At 40.2% G+C, this 14,221-nt stretch overlaps 2 long non-coding RNA genes across 2 annotated transcripts; one reads left to right on the top strand and one right to left on the bottom strand.

Annotated features, from left to right (window-relative positions):
* Positions 5,438-7,199, top strand: LOC110435090. The gene is made up of 3 exons (XR_002452753.1): positions 5,438-6,488; positions 6,576-6,745; positions 6,853-7,199. It is a non-coding gene; the product is annotated as an uncharacterized LOC110435090 (long non-coding RNA).
* On the bottom strand, positions 10,152-11,142 carry LOC110434477. The gene is made up of 2 exons (XR_002451986.1): positions 10,537-11,142; positions 10,152-10,475 (listed from the first exon to the last, which is right to left on the bottom strand). It is a non-coding gene; the product is annotated as an uncharacterized LOC110434477 (long non-coding RNA).

Genomic DNA, 14,221 nt, shown 5'->3' with positions numbered 1-14,221 from the left:
ATAAGAGAAGAGGTGAGAGGGTCGAATCGGCAGAGAAGAGGTGAAATTTCGATATTTAAACTTCACTTCGCAAGCTGAAGTTAGGGGTCATGCTAATTCTTTGTGGTAATGACTCGGTCGACCGTGTCTTTGTCCCGTCGCACACGGTCCTGCTCCGTGTATCTCTTCAGGAGTACAGATTTATTTAAAGTTATGTGGTAATTCAACTCATCATGTCAGTTTGGATGAAAAAGACTATTGTGCATCTCTCTCAGTTTTTTTCTTTCTCCCAGGCCTTGTTTAGTTCAGAAAAATAAAAAAAATAAATTTTTTGTCACATTGAATCTTACGATGTATGCATGAAATATTAAATATAGATAAAAATAATAATTAATTGCACAGTTTGCCTGTAATTGGCGAGATGAATTTTTTAAGCCTAGTTAGTCCATGATTGCACAGTTTGCCTTGTTCGTTTGAGCTTATCAGCCGAATCTGCCATGGCTTATCAGCCAAACGAACAAGGCGGTTATTTGTCAAATACAAATGAAAGTGTTATAGTGTCTATTTTACAAAAAAAAAAAAATTGGAACTGAGTTCCCAAAAATTTCAAGATTCTCCACTCAAATTTTGCGACACATGCATGGAGTATTAAATATAGATGAAAATAAAAACTAATTATACAGTTTATCTGCAAATTACAATATAAATCTTTTGAGCCTACTTAATCTATGATTGGACAATAATTACCAAATACAAATGAAGTACTACAGTACCTAAAATTCAAAATTTTTGCCAGTGAACAAGGTCTCCTTGTGATTGCGAGTTCGTTTTTGCCTTGTCATGCATGCTTGCTTGCAAAGTCTGGTAGGAACTCACCAATAGAGCTGGGACTTGAGTCATGCAGTTTGAGGACAGATCATGGTACGATTTTTTGGCATGGCATATCACAAAATATTTTGGATCATGCTGGCATGCGTCTAGAATCTCGGCACGACGAGGTATATGCCCTTGTTTAGTTCGCAAAAACTTTTGGTTCTGGTACTGTAGCACTTTCGTTTTTATTTGACAAACATTATTCAATCATGGAGTAACTAGACTCAAAAGATTCATCTCTCGGTTTACAGGCAAACTGTATAATTAGTTTTTATTTTCATCTATATTTAATGCTCCATGCATGTGCCGCAAGATTCGATGTGACGGGAAATCTTGAAAAATTTTGGATTTTTGTATGAACTGAACCAGGCCTCTTTGCCCGCATTTTAAATCGTGCTTGAGCCAACACAACACAAAAATGATACATATGCCTTGTTTAGTTCACCTCAAAAACCAAAAAATTTTCAAGGTTCCTCGTTACATCGAATCTTGCGGTATATGTATGGAGCATTAAGTATAGATAAAAACAAAAACTAATTACACAGTTTGCTTGTAAATCGCGAAATAGATCTTTTAAACCTAGTTACTCCGTAACTGAACAATGTTTATTAAATAAAAACAAAAGTGTTACAGTGTCAAAATTTAAAAACTTTTTGAATCTAAACAAGGCCATAGACACTTTTATAACTATATAATGTATTTTTTTAGCATTTATTATATTACCCATCATCTAATTTTTGAATAGATTATAAAAATTTTATTAAAATAGTATACACAAGATATACCCAGCATCTAATTTCATATCACGAGCGAAAAAACTAGTAAAGATATTTTGATGATCGTGCTTAGACTGACACAACTCGTGAATGTGACGTTGTACAATGGACCGTGCTTGCACTGAAGAAAAAAAAATCATTGTACCATTATCGTTATAGCCCAATGTGCCTATTGTGTCTAAGGGCACGATCGGAAGCAACACATGACAGGGCCATGTCCTTCCAAGTCCCGCCTCTACTTACCAGCCTTGAAAAGTAGGAGGAATGTAAGGATGCAAGCAGCGCAGGCTGTCTTCAAGCCTATTTAGCCCGGCCCGCAAAACAGGCTCGCTGGACAATTGTAGGCCACCTTTTTTTCGGAATGGGGCAGTCCAGCCTACTAGTGTATGTGGGCTACTCGCAGAGCCCACAAAATCCAGCTAAGGCCTGCTAAGACCATTTGCCCTAGGCACCTGTGTGCGTTAGTAGTTTAGACCTTGTTTAGTTTCAAAAAATTTTAGAAAATGGTTATTATAGCACTTCCATTTATATATGACAAATATTATTCAATTATAGACTAGTAGATTTAAAAATTTTATTTATATTATAAACTGTATAATTAGTTTTTATTTTCGTCTATATTTAATACTCTATGCATGTGTCCACGTATTCGACGTGACAGATAATCTTGAAAATTCTTAGTACAGAACTCGACGTCCGCCGCCGCATCATCCTCCGTATCGTGGAATTTGCTCCTGCTGCTCTCCGCAATAGATGCTGCTCTTGCGTCCATGGCCGAGGTGGCTGCTGTGGTGCCCATGCCAGTGTCGGAGAAGCTCGTCGATGCCCTCGCCACCGCGCCGGCCAAGAAGAAGCCGCCGTCTTCCTCCAATGACAAGAAGAGGAAGGAGAAGGGCCCGCCGAACCTGCTCCGGCCACCGAGGCTCCTGTCACCATGAGGAAGGGGAAGGGGCTGCCGCACCCTGCTCCGGCCTCCGAGGTCCCCATCGCCAAGAAGCAGAAGACCGGCGATGCGCCCACATCCACAGCTGAGCGCCCTAGATCCGGCGTAGCCGTCGCCGCCACTACTCATACAGCAGTGCAAACTCTTGCCTCCGCGTCGTTGCCGGCCCCGAGGTCCATGCTGCCCCTGCTCCAGGACGCAGACGCCAACAGCCAAACGCCACAGCAGGTATGCTATGTGCACTATCATGTTTGTTCATTGCAGAACTAGTTTGTTCATTGCAGTGAGTATGTTTGTTCGAATTGCATGAACCAACAAAGCCTTCTGTCACCCAAAGGTGAACCAACTCATCAGGTTTATATCTATGACCTTTAGGAAATAAGCTGCAATACAAGAAGCACCTCTGCAGATATGGATCTAACTTCTCATAACTCCATAACAGAACAGTGAAGGGCTCACTTAAATCTCTGAAATTTTGGACAGCTTTCCATTCAGTGATATCTTTTTTTCTGCTCAATCTAGAACCCAAAACTTTTGCTGCTAAAGGACACTGTCCAAGCTTTTTAGCAATCTCCTTTGCGGTATGTTCTAGCTTCATGCGCAATAGCTGGTCTCTGATTTCTCCTCCAGAGAAAGCATGGTGAAAAAAAACCCCGGTTCTGTCATGTTTAGGCCATCTAATTTTCTTTGCACTAATTTATCGGGAGTGCAGACATTGATAGTTGAGTAGAGTTGAATATCTGTACATTGACTAAATCTCTGCTGAAAGATACTGGTTTTGGTTGTGTCTGGAGTTTCTGAATTTCTTGTGGCAATAACTGATAACTCAAGATTCACTAGTTCACTATCATTAATTTTTACGGAGCTGAGCTGATTGGATTAATTTCATTCAGTGTTAGAATATCTCCAAAGGCTTTGGCAAATTGACTTGGTATTTGTTGTTGTTTACAAACTCCTATAACAAAATGTAAGGATAAAAATAGGCCATCTCCAAGGAAATTGGCATTTGGACTTAGCAAAGGATAAAAATAGGAGGTCTCTAGGTGCACGCGCTTTCCTCGCGCGATCGGGTTTGCAAAGCCGTCCACAGCTTGGCATTTTTGCCAAGTTTGCTCCCTCATTTGCCAAGTTGCCCAAATTACAAACTCCAAATGCAAAATCGTTGGATACCTCTTTTGGAGCTTTTTGGCAAATTACTCAAATACAAACCTCACATGCAAAACTTTTGGAGATGCTCTTAGTATGTTAGAAGAGTTAAGGGCCTATTGGGCCTTAGCCCATGATGGTTAATTAGTCGCTTGCTTAGGGGTTAAGTAAACCTCTCTATATAATGAGAGGAGATGTATCAATCTAAAATCAAGCAAGAGATCAGAAGGAAATCCCTTCTCTGTTGCCGGCCGTGGGCAGAGCCCCGCGGCTGGCATTCCTAGCGCCCAAAACCCTACCCTCCTCTCTCGCTCTCACAGCCGCCTCCCTGTGAACAATCCCTGTGGGTACTATAGTGCGGGTACTGTTCACGCCATCAGCTGCCACTCCTTCAATCTCAATCCATCTCCCTCGATCCCCAGTAGCCTTGTTATGTGGCAAACACCTGCACAAAGTCTTTTCATGGTCAAAGGTAAAAAGGGGGGTGATATTGGAAAACACCTGCACAAAGTCTTGCTTGATTGGGGGCTGGACAAAGTAATGACAATAACGGTAGATAATGCTAGTGCAAATGATAGTGGAGTCACTTATTTGAGAAGGCAAATGAACAACTTAAAAACTAGCATAGCAGAGGGCAAATACATTCACATGAGATGTGCTGCACACGTACTTAATTTGGTTGTCCAAGATGGTTTGAAAGAAGTAGACCAGTCTATCAAGCGCGTACGGGCTGCTATTAGATTTGTTAGACAAAGGATGACCAAATTTAAAGAGATTGCACGATTGGAGAAAGTGGACAGCAAGGCATTCTTGAACCTTGATTGTCCAACTAGGTGGAACTCGACTTATGAAATGCTACAAGCAGCTTGCGCATATGAGAAGGTGTTCCTGAGGTATCCAGATGAAGATCCATACTACACAATTGACTTGCTTAGTGAGATCAAGCCAGGTGTTCCTGGTCTAGGAGTTTCTAAGGAGCATGATTGGGAAAATGCAAGAAAATTAGCTGAGTTTTTAGGGCATTTTGCTACAATAACAAAACCGGTCTCAACATCATTAAGTGTGACTGCTCACATTTACTTTCATGAGATAGGAGAGATCAATGAATTGGTGAAGGAATGGATGAGTAGTTTAGATTTTGTCCAACAAAAAATGGGGAGAAGAATGAAAGAGAAGTATGACAAGTATTGGGGGAAGTGGCATGAAAATGTAGAAGTGCAAAGTGAGAAGGAGAAGGAGAAGGAGAAGGGGAAGGGAAAGGGAAAGGGAAAGGAGAAGGAGAAGGAGAAGGAAAATATAAACTTACTCATATTTGTTGCTGTTGCACTTGATCCTAGATACAAGCTTGCACAATATACAGAAATGGCAATTGAAGAGATGTATGGTGATGGTGTTGGATAGAAGGTTTGGGTTGCAATTACCAAACGCTTGCAAGACCTTTATGAAGAATACAGGATCAATAGTTTGGCAACTGATATGCAGCCCCAACCAAGGTTCAGCTAGACGCTAGGCGTAATCGGGGCGCTGACCCATTGCCTAGCGCCTAGTCGGGAGTACTCAGTCCTAGGCGCTCCTAGGCGTTTTCCTAGGCGTTTTGGCAATATAGCCATAAATTATATATATATATATATATATATATATATATATATATATATATATATATATATATATATATATATATATATATATATATATATATGACTATTGACTATATATATATGTATATAACTACTATATATAAGTCACAGACTCACAGTATTTGTGCCAGTAGACATACCTGAGTCCTACTCCTGCCTGTTCCTAGTGCATGCTACTGAACAAAGAGCAAAGAGCAAAGAGGGGAGATGAGCAGGGGAGGAGCTGGGAGGGAAGGGAGCTCACCTTGGGGACTTGGGGTGGCCGGCGGGGAGGTGTTCCAGTCGAGGACGAGCAGGGCAGCGGCGGCACGTTGGGGAAGAGCAGGGGACGAACTTGGAGGAGCAGGGGAGGAGCAGGACCAGCGGGAGGAGGAGCAGGACCAGCGGGGGCGCCTCGGGGATGAGCAGGGGAAGAGATTGGAGGAGCAGGGAGGTCGCCGCGCTCCCTTCTATTCTCCCGCGCCTCCGTTTTGTGGCCGCGCGCGCGCCTGGCCGCGCGGGAAATTCTCCCGCTCTCCGATTTGGCGCGCTAAATTGGCCGCGCTCGCGCTCGCGCCCGCCTCCGCGCCGCCCAGCGCGCCTCCGCGCCGCCTAGCGCCGCCCAGCGCCTGGAAGCGCGACTATGGCCATAGTCGAGGCGACGGGCTTCGCCTAGCGCCTAATCGCCGCCTAGTCAACGCCTAGCCGAACCTTGGCCCTAACAAAGTGAATCATCCCAATCTAAGCGAAGTGAAGAGGATGGCGAAAAGTTCAAGGCTAAGCTGAATAAGAAGATTAGGCTCAACAGTGGAGCAAGCAGTTGCAGCAGGCCTAGGGGTAGGAGTGAGCTAGATAGGTACTTAGCTGAAGAGTGTGAAGAAGATCATAAAAAGTTTGATATTCTTGCTTGGTGGAAGGGGTAGTCTAGTAGATTCCCCATCTTGTCTACATTGGCTAGAGATGTGCTTGCTATTCCAATCTCCACAGTTGCAAGTGAATCAGCCTTTAGCACAGGTGGGCGTATTCTAGATGATTTTAGGAGTTCACTCACCCCATTTATGATTGAAGCCCTTATTTGCACTCAAGATTGGCTTAGAAGAGCAACTCCCATCAACTTAAAGGAGAATACTGAAGAAATTAGCAAAATGCAAGAAGGTGAACATCTATTTTCCATTTCCTTACTGTTTTCAACAATGACCAAAATAATTAATGTTTTCTTTGTATGTTCTTTTCTATTTTCAGAACTTATTCAAGAATTCAAGGACAAAGCGATTATTGATGCTCATGCTGCGAAGTCCCAAATTCAAGGAAGCAAAAGGAAGATGGTTACATCCACCAACATAAGTTCACAGCCAAGCAAATCCTCTAATCCAAGCAAGTCCTCAAAGGAAAGCAAGAACAAGACATAGGAGGTGATCTAAATATATATATCATACACTCATAGTTATATTACATATAATATCTTCAAAATGCACAATCTTACATTCTTACTTGTTCTACTTTACAAACCTTGTTTCAGGTGGAGTGGAGCCGTGGAGGTGAGCACTGAGCAAGGTGGCTGTGGTCTGTCAGTTTGTGCCTTTGTGGAGTGAAGCTGTGGTCCTGTGAAATGTTAAATGAAGTCGTGAAGGTGGCTGTGATTCTGTGAAAGTGCAGCTGTTCCTGTCCTGCTACTTCTTGTTTTCCCCCATTGCATTTCATCTATGCTTGAAAGTTGAAACTTAAATAAGTGTGTATGTGTGCTGGTGCTGCTGTGCAGCCTGTGGTTTGGACGCCTGGAGGCTTACTGTTTGTGGATTGTTTCTTGTTTGCCTTAACATTTGAGAGAACTATGATATATATGTGTGCTACTGTTTTCATTCTTCATCGCTCTTTAAATTGTCCTATTGCGTGCATGAAAATGAGGGAAAATGCTGCTGAAATTTGCATTTGAATCAGCTGTTTTTTCATTCTCTGGAAATTTCGGTTCCTTTCGGTTAGAACTGAATTACCTGAAACCGAAAAATCTTGATTCCGAGTTTTTTTAGGAACCGATCGGTGCCAAGTTTGTAGGTAACCGAATTAGCTAATTACCCGAAGAACCGAACCGATCGGTTTCGGTTAACCGAACGCTCAAAGTGAATGTTGGCTGCGGCGGCGGCATCGTCGTCCCTCCCAGCTGCGACTGTGGCGGCGTGCCCGGAGCCCTCGACCCTCCCAGCTATGAGCCTGTGGCCGCGGTAGCCTCCACAACACAACACCCTCGATGGCGGCGCAGAGGACGTGGCTCCATGGTGACCCCCACCCCACATCCCAACGATGGTATGGCGCTACTCGGCGGCGGCAACGCAACGCTCATGGTACACAACACCAACCAACCAGCTAGGAGTGGCCAATCATGGTCTAATTTTGTTTACATGGTACAATTAGGAGTAATATTGATGTATTGTTTCGAAAAAATGTGATCTTGGATTGTAATTGAGGCCTTGTTTAGTTTTAAAAAACTTTCAAGATTCCCCGGCACATTGAATCTTTGAACACATGTATGAAGCACTAAATATAGATAAAAGAATTAACTAATTGCATAGTTTGTCTATAATTTGCGAGACGAATCTTTTGAGCCTAGTTAGTCTATAATTGGACAATAATTACCAAATACAAACGAAAGTGCTACAGTAGCCAAAACCAAAAATTTTCTCCAACTAAACAAGGCCCGAATGTATTAGCACTTGTTAATGTATCTTCTTTGGTATCTCAGTGTTGTTGAATTAGTTTGTTGCAGAGGATTCAAATGTCAATGTAATTTGTGTTCATAGTGTGAAGTTGAACAAGTATTCATATTACTACTTGAGCATTATTTGAAAGGATTATTATTACCCTAAGTATGAAGTTAAACTTTAGTGGTTCTGAACATAATTGTTTTTATAATAGTAATACAAATATACCATGTTCAGAGACCTTGACGCCTCGGTATTTCTCACAGACAATTTTATTATGCATGGCTCTAGCAATAATTATTTATTAAAACAAATAACACTATTAGTAATAAAAATACATGTTAATTGTCACAAATTTACCGCTCACTTGCCATGACGGAATTTTTTACATAGCAAAATGATACTATTAGTAAAAAAATGGTCTGGCCGCAGATCGCCCAATGACACACACAGACAAATTTACCACAGACAATTTTACTGCACACAAGTTCAGATGCAATTATTTACTGAATCAAATGATATAAATAATAATTTTAAGAAACTCTAGAAATTGGATGCTGCACACGGCTTGGTTGGAATAATGCAAAAAAACAGAAATAGTTACTACTTGAGCATTAATATAAAAGATTATTACTACCCTAAGTATGAATCACCGGCGTGACTGTTCGCGACCATACTATTTTTTTATTACTATTAGTATCAAACCATTCCGCAAATAATTCCTTTATTGGCATGTGAGTGATCAATTTTCCCTGTGCTAATCACCGTCATGTCTGGATCATCGCTCAAACTAATTTTTATTGCTAATAGTATTAAGAAAATAATTTCCTCATGATACGCGAGCATTTAAATCTCCTTAAGCTAATCACTAGCGTGTCCGGTCGCTAGCCAGACTAAAGAGTTTTCTGTACTCCCGAGTCCTACTGCCGCCTGAGTTACACACACGGGAGGGCAGTCCTACGGACGTTCGTAATGGGAGACGTCAGGGGTAGTGGGCCGTTAGTCGAGGGAACGGGTTTGGATACAAATCCAGGGCTTGTTTAGATGCGAAATTTTTTTGGATTTCGCTACTATAGCATTTTTATTTGTTTGTGATAAATATTATTTAATTATGGACTAACTATGATTAAAAGATTCTTCTCGTAATTTACAGACAAACTGTGTAATTAGTTTTTATTTTCGTCTATATTTAATGCTTTTCGTCTATATTTAATGCTTCATACATGTGCCGTAAAATTCGATGTGACGGAAAATCTTGAAAACTTTTTGGTTTTTGGTGGGAACTAATTGCATCTGACTCCTGCCATGTTTCTAGCTCCCCGTGACTCCTGCCGTGTTTCTAGCTCGCCATGACTCCTGTCGGCTGTCGGCAATATTCTTGCTCAGAGTGTGAATTCATACTAATCGGTAAAGGATACTTGTATATATTTTTTGAAAGAGTACCGTATATACTTTTTAAATATAGTATTTATACATACTTTTTGAATGGTGTATCCGTACATACTTTTTGAATGGTGTATGCATACATACGTCAAAAGTGTGCGTGCGTGCCAGAATATATATACATTTTTTAATGAAATATAAAACATAAGCAAGAGTATCAATACATACATCTCAATTAGGGAGTATATGTAGATTCAATCTATAGAAAATGAGTATGTATACATACATCTTAATTAGGGAGTATTTATACATACTTCTAGACAGAGAGCATGTGTATGTGTACATACAATAGAGAAGTTAAGATCAAGATCTTTAGTGGTACACAACTTTCCAACACGTATAGTTAGGCCCTGTTTAGTTCCCCAATCAAAAAATTTTCATCCATCCCATCGAATCTTTAGACACATGCATGGAACATTAAATGTAGATAAAAAAATAAACTAATTACAAAGTTTGGTTGAAAATCGAGAGACGAATCTTTTAAGCCTAATTAATCCATGATTAGCCTTAAGTGCTACAGTAACCCACATGTGCTAATGACTAAATTTGTCTTACAGTTTCCTAACGAGCTATGTAATTTGTTTTTTTATTAGTTTCAAAAAATCCCTCCCGACATCCTTCCAACATATCCGGACATATCCGATATGACACCAAAAATTTTTCATCTCAAATCTAAACAGACACTTAGAAGATAGTATATATATGTACACCAATTTTTTTATTTTTACATGGATAATTAATTTATATACATCATACAGCATGTGGGAGTACGTACACATGAATTTGCAATCGAGTATATGTACATACCAGAAAAATTAAAATAAGATCATACTATTGGTATGCAGACTTCTAATCCGAAGAAAAGAGTATCGCCTGATACTATCATCATCTAAAAAAACAAGAAAAATAGTATGATCTTTTCCTGGTAGTGTCACAGATAATGAATTCCTCTTTGATTTGGAAAATGTAAGGAGAGGAGCAGCTTGCAAACGAGAGTTTATTCCTGATTAAGAAGTAAATAATTAGAAGCATATATGGGTAACTAATCTAGATCTGATTTTCACCTGGTTCATGTCAGCGCGGCCGGAGAGGAGATCCACACGTCGTTATCCATCAATAGCCCAAGGTCACCGTCCGAATGATCTAGATCTGCCGTGTCAGGGGTGGGGAGGGGGCTCGCCGCCGTTCCGGCCGCTGTCGGAGTGAGGGGCCGCAGCGTGCGGTGGGTTGTGGAGACAGTCGTCGACGGAGGAACGGCCGTTAGCAGCGACGCCGTGCGACTACCTGGTAGGAGTAAATAATACCGGGAGTAAAAATGAATTTTCCTACCTCTGCGGGTCTGAAGAAGGCGCCAACGCCATGGCTGCGTCGTCGTCTCCCCAGCCTTCGGGGGCCGCCGTGTGCGGGGACAAGCACCGCCAGGATGGCTACCGCCGCCAGGGGGCCGACCGTGCGAGCCGAGGGGGCCGCCGCCGCCTCTGGATAGGAGTGCCGCCAGGGGGCCTACCGTGCGAGCCGAGGGGGACGCCGCCGCCTCTGGATAGGAGAGGGCTCGCCGCCACTAGGAGAGGGATGACCACGCTGAGGGATTCCGCTGCCACCGTCACCACCGGAATGGGGAGGAGAGAAATCCGGAAAGATGCGGTCACTTGCGGCTTGCCTGCGTATATTTTTTTTTCTAAGGCCTTGTTTAGTTCCCAAAAAAATTTGCAAAATTTTTCAGATTCCCCGTCACATCGAATCTTTAGACGCATGCATGGAATACTAAATATAGATAAAAATAAAAACTAATTGCACAGTTTGGTCGAAATTGACGAGACGAATCTTTTGAGCCTAGCTAGTCCATGATTGGATAATTTTTGTCAAATACAAACGAAAATGCTACAGTGTCGATTTTGCAAAAAATTTTGGAACTAAACAAGGCCTAAACGGGTTGGAAAGGTTCAAAACCCAATAGCGCGGAGGACCGATCGGGATGGACGGTGAAATGACGTGAGCGCTCGCGTGCATACACTATGTCAGGCACCAGGAGTAACTACGAGCGGGAGTAAAAAGGATATATATATATATATATATATATATATATATATATATATATATATATATATATATATATATATATATATATATATATATAATATGCACGTGTGTCACGCACGTGTTTGTATTATCAGATGTTCTTTGATTTTATTTTCACTTATTCATTCATAATATGGTACTATAAACAATGTAAAACGTTTGCTAGTTTTTTTCTTCCTTGTTTATCATAATAAATAAAATCACGTGTGTTCAAATTTTATTTTTCTTTTTAATTGCTAATACATACGCCAGCATGCATTCATATTGATGTTATTTATTATAGTTGCATCCACGCATCCATATTTTTTCTTTTTTCAATTAATTTATTTATTAGTTGCATGTATGCATCTTGATGTATATTATTTTTTCTTTTTTCGGACAATCCGCGGCTAGCGGTGGTGAGTTTTTTCAAGGAGGCTCTCTGTTCGATCTATATGTCGTGCTATATGAGTCATTTGTCATCTGTGATCTTATATGTAAAATGTAAAACTTTTTCTAAACCAAGATTCCTCGTATACCTAAAAAAGAAAAATCAATCTTACATGAAAGATACAAGACTCCTATTAAAACCAAGATTTCTCCTTAACCCAGCTCTAGCTTCTCCAATTAAGTTTGTTTTGTTGCTGATTGACTCAAAGACCAATCATGATCAACGCTATTCACGCAGGAGAATCCATACGGGTCATCTCATACCACATTGTCATGAATAGGTTGATTTTTTTAAAATTGGCGTGAATATATCTCAATTTGATTTGACTTCCTATTGCCGGTAGATCTTGTATGTATATTCTAAGAACAAGTGATCCTGCATGCCCGATCTTAAGCATGCACGGTAAAAAGAAAATATGCTCTTAATTCTTTCTTGAAATTAAAAAAGTCGAAACGGCTAATGAATTGGACTTAAAAATCAGAAAAGCTATGCATGCGGATTGAAATTGGACTCCAATACGCAAATATGGACTATTATATTCCGTTTTTGGAATCTAAGAGGAATCTTGGTTTAGGAGGAATCTTATATTATGTAAGATCACGGGTGACGAAAGGCTCATATAGCACGACGTTTAGATCGAACGGTTATTAGAGAGGGAGAGTTCTCTAAAAAAACTCGCTCTTTTATAGTCTGATGATGATGATGATGATGATGATGATGATGATGATGATGATATGATGATGTGATGATGATGATGATGATATATACTATTCTAGAGCCTGAGTTTTAAATAACGTTCAACGCACCGGCGGAGCGCCGCCCACCTGCGGCAAATCAAAAATTAATACTACTAATAATATTTCTCCATTTATGTATCTTCCCTAATACTTAATTACAAAAAATTTCAGTCTGCCTACCGGCACGAGCGATGAATTGGAACGTGGTGAATTTACCGCACGTTTGGCATGATGGGGTAATTTTTTTGACTAAATAATAGTATTAGTAATAAAATAGTATCTTGGCCATGACCGGGGCGCCCCTGTCATTAGCCTGCGGCTACTTTACCGATCGCATGACATGATGGAGTAATTTTCTCAACCAAGTGATACTATCAGTAATAAACTAATAGAACTTTGTGTCTGAATTGTTTTACTGATTACACAGCTATTTAACCGATCACCATGGAGTAAGTAATTTTTTTGTTAACAAAAATGTCAATAACGGCAATAAAAAGAAGCACGAGCGGTGGACTGCCACGTGGCGACTTTACCGCTCGTTTCACATGATTGGGTAATTTTCTTGACAAAATAATAGTAATTATTTTATTAACAAAAATGGAGTAAGTATTTTATTAGCAAATTTTATTACTATTTATATTTTTTTGTTATGTAGATAATTTCATCATGGTATGTAAGCCGTATATTTTCTGTGTCAGTCACTAACATGTCTGATCATCAACTATACTATTTTTTTATTACTCTTAATATCAAATTATTGAATAATTATTTCTCTTTTAGAACGTGAGCAGCTACATTTGTCACAAGGAAATTTACCACGAGCTTTGCCGTTATGAAATTTTTTACTTACCAAAATAATATTAGTATAATTGTTTTAAGTAAATAATTCCCTCTAGGCATGCGAGTGGTATTTTTGCATGCGCTAAAAGAGCGGCTTGTACGGTCCTAATTAGGATATTTTTTTTACTATTCGTATCAGTTTATTCTTTAGAATACACGTATCATCTTATTAAGAAAATAATCCCCCCTATAATGTGAGAGGTAAATTTCTGTGTGCTAAAGTCGGTGTGTCCGGGTCACCAATCATACTAATTTTTATTACTAATAATATCATATTGTTAAATAAATAATTTCTTCCTACAATGTTAGCCATAAAATTCTCTATGCAAATAAAAAGCGGGTCCTTTTAGATGCCAAACCAATTTATTTCTCAAAGTAATAAAGATCGATCATTGATCAGCAGACACCTTCGCCGGAGCTTTTTGCCGCCGGCGGCCGGTGTGATGAATACTATTTATAAGCCAGGCTTCTGAATAGTAGGGTCCTATATATATATATATATATATATATATATATATATATATATATGACACATTTCTTCTAGGGACACATTTCTTCTACTCGTGCGTGTATGTACTCGTACCTGCGAGTACATGCACGGGAGAGTCGTCCAACCAGTCCTGAAACAAGAAACGTCGGATAGGAAACGGAGAGGGTGCGGCC

This window comes from Sorghum bicolor, chromosome 4, assembly GCF_000003195.3.
Source record: "Sorghum bicolor cultivar BTx623 chromosome 4, Sorghum_bicolor_NCBIv3, whole genome shotgun sequence".
NCBI classification, from domain to species: domain Eukaryota; kingdom Viridiplantae; phylum Streptophyta; class Magnoliopsida; order Poales; family Poaceae; genus Sorghum; species Sorghum bicolor.
The sequence above is the reverse complement of the archived record's forward strand: the minus strand, read 5'-3'. Positions and strand labels throughout refer to the sequence as shown.